Genomic DNA, 12640 nt, shown 5'->3' with positions numbered 1-12640 from the left:
TTAAAGGTTACCATTTAATTTTTATATATAATAAGTTTATTTAATGTTTATAAATGATTCTATATATCTATTTTAAATTATATTTCTTTGATTTTAAAATGGTTTATTCTTAAGTTTTTGCTAAAAGTTATGCACAGTTGAAATGGAGCTTAAAGAGTTAAGGTTAGCAAGAATGAACACTTTCTTCATCAGATTAGTATTTTTAAGAGTTGTATCTTATACAATATGCGTTAAGCATTTTTATCACTTTTACAAATAAACTGTTTATGATTTCAATATAATAAAAATAAATTTCAAGTAAGGTAATATTATCAAAACACATTAAAGAAAGTCTTCATAATTGGTTCATGGAAAATCTTTACAAATATGGGAAGAGGGACTTAATACCTGGCTCAGTAGTAGTTAGGGACATTGGCTGGTCGTGCAGAGGACCTGGATTCAGAATCAGCATCGCATGGTGGCTAATAACTGTTCGACAATTCCAGCTCTAGGGGTTCCTGCAGTCTTGTCTGGCCTTCTCTAAAGACAATTCATACAGGTGGTATGCATGCCTTCTTGCAAGCAAAACACCCAGACACATATAGTTAGGAATATATACTATATGAGTTTATATACATACATATACATCTGTATATGTAGCAATGAAAAAAGAGAATGTGCTACTGAAAGAGAGAAAGAAGGGTATATGGGATTGTTTGGAGGAAGAAAAGGGAAGGGAGAAAAAATATAATTATATAACTTCAAAAAATCTTTTTAAATGTTTTCAAAAAAGGTTTACAAAATTTCTTAATACCAGGTACATAGGCATCTTCTATATAGATAATGCATACATAAATATGTTAATATTGGTACATAAATATAGCAAACATTGTAAATATAATATGAATATATTACATATTATATAAAATGCTTCAATCCTATATCTTTCTTGCCTGGGATTGTTTTATATACAGTTGTGTATCATTTTGTAAATATTGACTAAAAGGATATTGTAAGTAGAAAGTATTAGTCAGGTGGATAGAAACACATTGATCAGCTGTAACATGTGGTGTATGACACGTTTGTCTACCATACTCCATGATAGGGCTGTCATACTTAGAATGAAACTTCTACACAACAGTAAGGTCTTTCTGCGATTAAAGGATGCTGTCTTCACTCATTCTTTTAATGAAATTACTGGCTGTTTCACAGGTGAAAAATATGAGTTTTCTCAAACATTCAGGACTTGTAATTTAACTGCCTTTTCCATTTTAAATGCTTTCGATCTGAAGGGAGGGAAATTCTGGGAAATCCCCTCTCATGTAAATAAGAGGGACGATGCAGGACACTCACCAGGCATGGCTCGTCATTCAAAAATGAGACTGAAACTCTCTGTTGTTAATTTTTTCAAATAAAAGTCTTAAAGATAGTTCATGCTATCTGTAATAGGATACAACAAGTCTCCAAATGAGTAAAAGACCACTCTTGTCTTTTAAAAATTGGCTATTTATGTCCTCTTTTATTGAAAATGTAGGCATCCTCCTGAGTGCAAAGGTTCTAAGAACACAGGCTTTAATTGGGACAAAATGTCTAGAGGATTTAGGTAGGTGATTATTTATAGAGGACGGATAAAACTGGACCCAATTAAAATACAGGATTAGGCACCAGCAGAAGAACAGGATCAGATGTCTCCTGAGTCACTTGAAAGTGTGGCTATGGTGATTAAGATAATGGAATAGAGCGGATAGCACATGGGTAGTCTCTATCATCTGAAATATGTGGCAGGTTCCTGCATGGACCTCAGGATAATTCTCTGTGAATTAACATCTCAAACCAATCATTCTCTCTCTCTCTCTCTCTCTCTCTCTCTCTCTCTCTCTCTCTCGCTTTTCCTTTTTCTCCCCTCATCCCCCTTCGCCTTTTCTCTCTCTCCATCTCTTTCCTCTACATTTTGATATGCTCATCTATGAGAGATACTGAAAGAAGAGAATGAAATCATCCCTTTTTAAAACCAAAAACAGACATGTAAAGTTTGATTGCTAAGGATTGCAACAAGGAATTAGGTCTTTGAATATCCATTAACCATAACATCGAGACCAATACCAGCATGCTCTGTGCTCAAAAACCGCATTAAAACCCAAATGGCACTTTTCAGTTTCATGGGTTTTCAAAAAAAAATTTAAGTCTTTCAACTCATTTTTTTTAGTTTTTTTTGCAGATAAAAAAATATGTAAAAATGTATATTATGAATTACACTTTGAAGTGTTAAATCAAGTGAACCCTTTGGGTAAATATTTTGCTGTAACCTCCTCAGAGCACACTTGATATCATTGTTTCTCAGACTGTAGATCAAAGGATTTAGTGCTGGAGATAACAAAGTATAGATCACAGAAAAAAAAAAAAGCCTGTCTGTGATTGAAGGTTCTTCTGCAGGAGCTTTCAGAAATACAAAGCAAGTAGTAGCAATAAAAATAGTGAAAACCATAAGGTGTGGTAGGGTGGGTCTCGCAGGTTAATGGGTCCATTTGGTAGGAGTGATGGTGCAGTAGTATTGCCGGGAGGATTCTTACCTGCTAACTGGCTGATGGGGTTCAGGTGGGAGGTAGAAAGGCATGGGGATTAGGGTCTAGGGATTGGGTTAGTTTAGCTGGGACCTCAGTCACTCACCTCTTTGTCCAATTGGTGCAGGCATAGCTGTGTCTCTAGGGGCTGTTGCTCTTGTAGGGGAAATTTGGTCAGGGAAAGGTTATGGGTTTTCTATTTCTTACTTTTTATGTTGCAGAATACTCTATATTTTACATATCCCTCCAAAAATATTTAATTTTATATCTATTATTTTAGAAAAACACTAAATCTGAATATTATATATAGACATATATCTGTAATTTTTTTTAAATCAATGCTTGCTCATTAGCTCTAGCTTCTTTTTTTTTATTTTTTTATTGAGAAAAGGAGGGAAAAAAAGTTTCCACCTCCTCCCAGCCTCCCATTTCCCTCCCCCTCCTCCCACCCTTCTCCCCCTCCTCCCACCCTTCTCCCTCTCCCCTCACTCCTCTCCCCCTCCCTCTCCAGTCCAAAGAGCAGTCAGGGTTCCCTGCCCTGTGGTAAGTCCTAGGTCCTCCCCTCTCCGTCCATGTCTAGGAAGGTGAACATCCAAACTGGCTAGGCTCCCACAAAGCCAGCACATTACGTAGGTTCAAAACCCCATGCCATTGTCCTTGGCTTCTCATCAGCCCTCATTGTTCGCCATGCTCAGAGAGTCCAGTTTTATCCCATGCTTTTTCAGTCACAGTCCAGCTGGCCTTGGTGAGCTCCCAATAGATCAGCTCCACTGTCTCAGTGGGTAGGGGCACCCCTCGTGGTCCCGACTTCTTTGCTCATGTTCTCCCTTCTTCTGCTCCTCATTGGGACCTTGGGAGCTCAGTCCAGTGCTCCAGTGTGGGTCTCTGTCTCTATCTCCATCCATCACCAGATGAAGGTTCTATGATGATATGCAAGATATTTGTCAGTATTGCTATAGGATAGGGTCATTTCAGGTTCCCTATCCTCAGCAGCCCAAGGAACTAACTGGGGACCTCGGCTTGGGCATCTGGGAGCCACTCTAGGTTCAAGTCTCTTGACAACTCTAAGGTGGCTCCCTTAACTAAGAATTGTGCTTCCGTGCTCCCCTATCTAACCTTCCTTTATCCCAATCCTCCTGTTTCCCCAAGTTCCCCCCATTCTCCCCTTCTCCCTTTTCTCTCCCCATCTCCCCTTACCCCCATCCCACCCCACCCCCAAGATCCCAATTTTCTCCCCGGCAATTTTGTCTACTTCCCATAGCCAAGAGGACAACTGTATGTTTTTCCTTTGGTTCACCTTCTTACTTAGCTTCTTTGAGATCACCAATTGTAGACTCCGTGACCCTTATTTATGGCTCGAAACCAATTATGAGTGAGTACATCCCATATTCATCTTTTTGGGTCTGGGTTACCTCACTCAGGATAGTGATTTCTATTTCCATCCATTTGCATGCAAAATTCGCGAAGTCATTGTTTTTTACTGCAGCGTAGTACTCTAATGTGTAGATATTCCACAATTTCTTCATCCATTCTTCCATTGAAGGGCATTTAGGTTGTTTCCAGGTTCTGGCTATTACAAATAATACTGCTATGAACATAGTTGAACAAATGCTCTTGTCATATGATAGAGCATCTCTTGGGTATATTCCCAGGAGTGGTATTGCTGGGTCCAGGGGTAGGTTGATCCCGAGTTTCCTGAGAAACTGAAACACCGATTTCCAAAGTGGTTGCACAAGATTGCATTCCCACCAGCAATGGATGAGGGTACCCGTTCCTCCACAGCATCTCCAGCAAAGGCTATCATTGGAGTTTTTTATTTTAGCCATTCTGACAGGTGTAAGATGATATCTCAAAATTGTTTTGATTTGCATTTCCCTGATCGCTAAGGAGGTTGAGCATGACCTTAAGTGTCTTTTGACCATTTGAACTTCCTCTGCTGAGAATTCTCTATTCAGTTCAGTGCCCCATTTTTTAATTGGGTTAATTAGCATTTTAAAGTCTAATTTCCTGAGTTCTCTATATATTTTGGAGATCAGACCTTTGTCTGTTGTGGGGTTGGTGAGGATCTTCTCCCAGTCTGTAGGTTGCCTTTTTGTCTTGGTGACAGTGTCCTTTGCTTTACAGAAGCTTCTCAGGTTTAGTAGGTCCCATTTATTCATTGTTGCCCTTAATGTCTGTGCTGTTGGGGTTACACATAGGAAGCGATCTCCTGTGCCCATCTCCTGTAGGGTACTTCCCACTTTCTCTTCTATCAGGTTCAATGTGTTCTGACTGATAGTGAGGTCTTTAATCCATTTGGACTTGAGTTTTGTGCATGGTGATAGATATGGGTCTATTTTCATTCTTCTACAGGTTGACATCCAGTTATGCCAGCACCATTTGTTGAAGATGCTTTCTTTCTTCCATTGTATACTTTTGGCTCCTTTATCAAAAATGAGGTGTTCATAGTTTTGTGGGTTAAAATTCGGGTCTTCTACACGATTCCATTGGTTGACTTCTCTGTTTTTATGCCAGTAAGACACTGTTTTCATTACTGTAGCTCTGTAATAGAGTTTGAAGTCAGGGATGGTAATGCCTCCAGCAGATCCTTTATTGTATAAGATTGTTTTGGCTATCCTGGGTTTTTTGTTTTTCCATATAAAGTTGATTATTGTCCTCTCAAGATCTGTGAAGAATTTTGAAGGGACCTTGATGAGGATTGCATTGAATCTATAAATTGCCTTTGGTAGGATTGCCATTTTTACTATGTTTATCCTCCCAATCCAAGAGCAAGGGAGGTCCTTCCATTTTCTGTTATACTCCTCAGTTTCTTTCTTCAATGCCTTAAACTTCTTGTCAAATAGATCTTTCACTTGCTTGGTTAGAGTTGCCCCAAGATATTTTATGCTGTTTGTGGCTATCGTGAAAGGTGAAGCTTCTCTGATTTCCCTCTCTGCTTCCATATCCTTTGTGTATAAGAGGGCGAATGATTTTTTGGAGTTGATCTTGTATCCTACCACATTGCTAAAGCTGTTTATCAGCTGTAAAAGTTCTTTGGTGGACTTTTGGGGGTCGCTTATGTACACTATCATATCATCTGCAAATAACGAAAGTTTCACTTCTTTCTTTCTAATTCGAATCCCCTTGATCCCCTTATGTTGTCTTATTGCTATTGCTAGAACTTCAAGTACTATATTGAAGAGGTATGGCGAGAGTGGACAGCCTTGTCGTGTTCCTGAGTTTAGTGGGATGGCTTTAAGTTTCTCTCCATTTAATTTGATGTTAGCTGTCGGCTTGCTGTATATAGTTTTTATTATATTTAGGTATGACCCTTGTATCCCTAATCACTCCAATACTTTTATCATCAAGGGATGTTGAATTTTGTCAAATGCTTTTTCAGCATCTAATGAAATGATCATATGGTTTTTTTCTTTCAGTTTATTTATATGATGGATTACATTGATAGATTTTCATATGTTGAACCAGCCGTGCATCCCTGGGATGAAGCCTACTTGATCATAAATGGATAATTTTTCTAATGTGTTCTTGGATACGGTTTGCCAGTATTTTGTTGCGGATTTTTGCATTGATGTTCATGAGTGAGATTGGCCTCTAATTTTCTTTCTTGGTTGAGTCTTTGTGCGGTTTTGGTATCAGGGTAACTGTAGCTTCATAAAAGGAATTTGGCAATGCCTCTTCTGTTTCTATATTGTGAAATACATTAAGGAGTATAGGTATTAGTTCTTCTTGGAAGTTCTGTAAGAATTCCGCATTGAAGCCATGTGGTCCTGGGCTTTTTTTCGTAGGGAGGTTTTTGATAACAGATTCTAATTCTTCGCGACTAACAGGTCTATTTAGGTTGTTCACCTGGTCCTGCTTTAACTTTGGTATATGGTATTTATCTAAAAAAGTGTCCATTTCCTTTACATTTTCCAGTTTTGTGGTATACAGGCTTTTGTAGTAAGATCTAATGACTCTCTGAATTTCCTCTGTGTCTGTGGTTATGTCCCCCTTTTCATTTCTGATCTTATTAATTTGCAAATTCTCTCTCTCTGCCGTTTGATTAGTTTGGATAGGAGTTTATCAATCTTGTTGATTTTCTCCAGGACAAGCTTTTTGTTTCACTGATTCTTTGGATTGTTTTCTGTGTTTCTATTTTGTTGATTTCAGCCCTCAGTTTGATTATTTCCAGTCTTCTACTCCTCCTAGGTGAGTCTGCTTCTTTTTTTTCTAGATCTTTCAGGTGGGCTGTTAAGTCTCCAATGTGAGCTTTCTCTGTTTCTTTAAGTGGGCACTTAGTGCTATGAGCTTTCCTCTTAGGACTGCTTTCATAGTGTCCCATAAGTTTAAGTATGTTGTTTCTTCATTTTCATTGAATTCTAGGAAGACTTTAATTTCTTTCTTAATTACTTCCTTAATCCAGGTATGGTTCAGTAGTTGACTGTTCAGTTTCCATGAGTTTGTAGGCTTTCTGGGGGTAGGATTGTTGTTGAATTCTAACTTAAATCCATGGTGATCTGATAAGACACAGGTGGTTACTAATATTTTTTTGTAACTGTGGATGTTTGCTTTGTTACCGACTATGTGGTCGATTTTTGAGAAGGTTCCATGAGCTGCAGAGAAGAAGGTATATACTTTCCTATTTGGGTGGAATGTTCTATAGATGGCTGTTAAGTCCATTTGATTCATTACCTCCATTAATTCTCTTATTTCCCTGTTAGGTTTCTGTCTGATTGACCTGTCCATTGGTGAGAGAAGAGTGTTGAAGTCTCCTACTATTAGTGTGTGCGGTTTGATGGCTGCCTTGAGTTTTAGCAATGTTTCTTTTATGTACGTGGGTGCTTTTATATTAGGGGCATAGATGTTCAGGTTTGAGACTTCATCCTGATGAACTGTTCCTGTTATGAGTATAAAATGCCCCTCTCCATCTCTTCTATTGATTTAAGTTTGAAGTCTACTTTGTTAGAAATTAGTATGGCCACACCTGCTTGTTTCTTAGGTCCATTTGCTTGATAAGCCTTTTCCCAGCCCTTTACTCTGAGTAGGTGCCTGTCTTTGTGGTTGAGGTGTGTTTCTTGTAAACAGCAGAATGTTGGATCCTATTTTCGTATCCAATCTCTTAGCCTGTGCCTTTTAATAGGTGAGTTGAGTCCATTGACATTAAGTGATATTAATGACCAGTGGTTGTTAACTCGGGTCATTTTTTTAGTCGTAGAGTTTGTGTGTTTCCCTTCTTTGATTTGGGCTGGTGAAGGGTCTCTAGATGTCTGAGTTATTGTGGTCATTGTTGGACTCCTTGGTAAGTGATTTCCCTTCTAGTACTTTCTGTAAGGCTGGATTTGTGGCTACGTATTGTTTAAATTTGTTTTTATCCTGGAAAATTTTATTTTCTCCATTTATAGTGAATGAAAGCTTGGCTGGGTATAGTAATCTGGGCTTGCATCCATGGTCTCTTAGTTTCTGAAGTACAACTATCCAGGACCTTCTGGCTTTCATGGTTTCCATGGAGAAGTCAGGTGTAAGTCTGATAGGTTTACCTTTATAAGTAACTTGGCCTTTTTCCTTTGCAGCTCTTAATATTCTTTCCTTATTCTGTATGCTTTGTGTTTTGATAATTATATGGCAAGGGGATGTTTTTTTTTGATCCAGCCTATTCGGTGTTCTGTATGCTTCTTGAACCTTCATCGGTATATCTTTCTTTCGGTTGGGAAAGTTTTCTTCTATAATTTTATTAAATATATTTTCTGGACCATTGAGCTGCACTTCTTGTCTTTCTTCTACTCCTATTATTCTTTGGTTTGGTCTTTTTATTGTGTCCCATATTTCCTGAATATTTTGTGATGAGAGTTTGTTGGACTTGCTGTTTTCTTTGATCAGTGTGTTTATTTTCTCTATGGTATCTTCAGAATCTGAGATTCTTTCTTCTAACTCTTGTATTCTGTTGGTTATGCTTGTTTCTGTAGACTCTGTTTGTTTACTTAAATTTTCCATGTCCAGCCGGCCCTCTGTTTGTGTTTTCTTCTTTGCCTCCATTTCAGTTTTCAAGTCTTGAACTGTTTCCATTATCTGTTTGATTGTTTTTCCTTGGTTTTCTAGGGTATCATTCACTGATTTATTCAATTCTTCAAACTTTCTGTTATATTTCTCATCCATTTCTATAAGGGCGTTTTTTACATGCTGTTTAAGGGCATCAATCACTTTCATGAAGTCAATCTTTTCTACTTCTTCTTGATTAAGGTGTTCATGTCCTCCCATTGTGAGGTCGCTGGTTTCTGGTGGCTTTATGTTGCTTTTCAGCTTGTTGGGCGAATTCTTGCCTTGGCGTCTGCCCATCTCTTCTTCCAAATGCTCCCTTATGGATCTTCTTTTACTGGATCAGGTCTCCTTACCTACCCAACGCTGGCTCTCCCCAACGTTGGCTTTCCTGGCGCCAAGAGATCAGGTCTCCGTGCTGGTTGGGCAGGTCGCAAAGAAAGCGCCTACCCTGCTTGGTGCAGGCAGGCAATAGAAACAAAGGGACTCCCGCCCGCTTGGGTGCCCTGAGGATTCGGACCCAGTGCCCAGACAGTCTGGGCTGGGTGATGTTATGTGCCGAAAGAGGACAGTGGGGCCGAATTGGGGAGGGTTCTGGATGGGAGCTGGGTGGGCTAGGAAGAAAGAGGCGGTATGCAGGGAGTGGAGTCCCTGCAGAGAGCCCAAGAAGGATAGGGGGCCATGGAACCTCTGAGCTCCCCTTCCCAGGCTGGTGCCGCGGGGCCAGAAACTCACCCCAATGCTGTCTCTCCTGGCGCCAAGAGATCAGTCCTCCGTTCTGGTGGGCAGGTCGCAAACAAAGCGCCTACCCTGCTTGGTGCAGGCAGGCGATAGAAACAAAGGGACTCCTGCCCGCTTGGGTGCCCCGAGGAATCGGACCCAGTGCCCTATATCTGTAATTTTAGACATATACAGATACACACACAGAGAGAGAGAGTATGATTTATTTAAGTACAATTATTTGTCTAAGAGAAAATACCTTAGAATTTCAAATAGACTGAAAAGATGAATCAGTTGGTAAGATTATTTCCTTACAAGTAAACCTTGATTATCTTAAGTTGTGTTTTGTTTTTCAGGTTTTTATTATAGTGATGATAAAATAACTAATAACATGAATATGTGGCAAGAGTCCTTAGAGAAATTTTCTGCATATAGTTTAATATTTACTAAAAACTAAAATAACCTTTTTCATTATAATTTAGAGTATATGTGTTTGGTTTAATATAATCCTGGGAAAAGTGTGAGCCATGTTTTTCATGATCTATTCTGGTGTATTTTCAGGGGACTGATCAGTTCTTCCTATAAAAAGCACCAATTCTTATAACTAATTAAGAGAAAAGTAAATAATAAGTAAGGCTATTCATAAATGTTTTCCCTTGGGTAATCTTAAGGTTGTAGCCAAGTGCCTTAAAGATCTATCAGAGCCCTTTGGATCACACAGTGCTTCAAAAGAAATCTAAGCAAAATTTATAAGACGGTAAATGATTTTCTTATTTGCTTTATTCTGTACTAGAAAATCATTACAACTTTGGATAGACTTTTGAATCTTTTCAGGTGCCTAAATCATAACTAGATGTTATGATTACAGAGTTTGCAAATCTTTAGTTGATCCATCAATAATCCAGATGCTAATGTCTATAAGAAATTTTGACTCCTCATTTGGACCTCTTGGAAAATCTTCCTATGAAATTGAATGACTAATCCCTTTGTCAGGAATCTGAGGCATCTGAATTGCTTTAAAGTACATATTGCAAATTTCTGGTGATAAAATATTAAAATACATTGCTCTGAATAAACGATTATATTATATATAATATATAATATATAAAAGATATTATGAGAATTAGAATAGTTATCAAAAAGCAATGCAAATTATAAGTCATTTCTTCACTATTTTTTAATTTTTTCCATCTTTCTTCTTCCTGATGGTTACAATGAGCTGGCAAACATCATCACAATTCTTTGTTCCCTGCCACACTTCCTTCCTGCTTACCACTGCTTTTTCTGAAATGATCTAAACAAGACTTACCTTTATTTTATAGTAGAACTATTCTTTTTAAAGTATCTTCTGTGGCAATATCTGTCCTGTTCAATTGTCCTCTGCATTTGGTATGAATTGAAAGCCTTTAAAGACAATTTAGGAGCCACATAGCTAATCTATAAACTTTGGTATGTCACTGTCATAGGATTTGTTTTTGTGTACTATTTTGACCTCCTCCTTCGGCAAATAAGCTTTCCACTGCCCCACAAAATTCTTTATTTTTGTCACTACCATTTAGTACCATGTGTAATATATGTAACATTGTATCATTTTTTTTCAATGATACTAGTCTATACCTAAACCTAAGTAACCAGTAATATACCAATAAAAATTATATAAAATATCATAGTATACTGGATCTTACTAAAAGCTATTTTCAGAAAACATGATGTGATAAGAGAAATATGGGGGAACTAAAGAAGGAAGTATTTTGATGGATTCATTTTTCAAGACTCCTTTATAAACAAAACACCATGACATCCTGACATGTCTCTACTACAAATGTGTGTAGCTGAACAACTCAAATTTTTAAATTATATCCTTTTTTAAGATATATCTAATATTTTTTATTTCCTGTGTATTTATGGGATTTATTTGCATTTGTTTTTGTGTTCATTTGTGCCTGTCTGGAGCCTACAGACAATTCAATAGGTGTTAGGAACTGGAGTTACAGTCAATTTTGCGCCATCAACTAGGTCTTGGAAGCTGAAATAACAGTTTTCAGTGGCTGGGTCAAGTTTCCTGCCTCTCACTTTTTTCTTTAGTTTTCTCTTCTCATTTGTTTTTAATTTTTGAGAATATAATTCGATTACAATATTTCTCTTTTGCACTACCTTATTCCAAAGCCACACATATGACTCTACTCTTTCTGTCAAATCCATAGCCTCTTTTTTGTTGTTGTTGCTTTGTTTTACTAAGAGATTTTGCAATGTATTTGTGAATAATAGTGAATAATCTCGCAATGTGTGTTCTTCACCAGGAAAGCAACCTCTCCCATTTTCCAGGAGGCCCCAACTTTCATCTCTTAACAAAGTCAGTGATATATTCAGTATTTTAGGATTGGATCAGTTTAAGATGGTATAAATACTGAACAAAAACTATGTTCATATGACCTTGTTTACATTCACGAAGACAGGGATATATGTTTGTATATAGTATTTTAGACTATTTAATATAACAATAACTGAGAGTTATAACTACAACACTTGGCTACTTTTACACATAAATGCAATGTGATAGATAATATTATTTTCTTAAGCAAGGGCACTTGCTTTGCTTTGCTTTGGAAATCTTAGGCCACATGAAGCCTCACTTTAGAGAGTTTTAGAAAATCAGGTGTGGTTAATCACCACAGAAAATAAACAAAAATCAAATGTGAAAGTTAGGGAAAGAGGCAGATAATATAAACGTATAAGGTAACCAAGTATTTTAAAATAGTAAGAAGAGCTCAAAGATTACAGGAATGAATTATAAGAGCTATGGATTCTCAAGCACTTTTTTTCAAATTGTGGCCTGGTTGTTAGTTATCTCTCTTATCAACATACAGAATTTTATCTGTAAGCAGAAATTTGATGAGGCTGAATTGAGGATGATCCTTATTTGATTAAGCTCATTTGCATTACAAGGAGTTTACGTATTAGACAAGTAATCTGGAGACAAATTGGTCCCTAGGAGATGACTGTTTCTGCTTATGGGGCACTGGCTCACCTTTGAGGGATTTGTGAGGAGAAAGCTTCTCTTCAATAAAGATTTAGCCAATGAATGTAAGCATCCATGTGCTATTCAAAGGGTCCCGAACACACTGTCAATGGTGGAATTTGGCAATCTCTTTAAAGTATTACAGGTACAAGAAGACACTAACTTTGTTGAACAACTTTGAATGGTAAATGTGGCTATGAAAAGTTGAGCAGAGATCTCACCCAAGATTAAGACGAAGGAAACAAAATACAGAAGGGAGAGAATCTAAGGTTTTATCCTGTTGTTTCTTGCACACTAGATTACTGCAGTTTCAGGTGAAGAGCCATTTCTATTAGGAAAAGCACCATAT

The 12640-nt window shown here is 37.7% G+C and overlaps 1 protein-coding gene across 3 annotated transcripts in view; it reads left to right on the top strand.

The window, feature by feature from the left end:
• Positions 1–12640, top strand: part of Folh1b (folate hydrolase 1B) — a 77714-nt gene that overhangs the window by 51923 nt on the left and 13151 nt on the right. The gene's annotated exons all lie outside the window — the stretch shown is intronic.

This window comes from Microtus oregoni, unplaced genomic scaffold (genome assembly GCF_018167655.1).
Source record: "Microtus oregoni isolate MIOR12 unplaced genomic scaffold, Mior012 000000F_ref0000247, whole genome shotgun sequence".
NCBI lineage: Eukaryota > Metazoa > Chordata > Mammalia > Rodentia > Cricetidae > Microtus > Microtus oregoni.
Note: the sequence above shows the minus strand (reverse complement) of the source record. Positions and strands in the feature narration are given on the sequence as shown.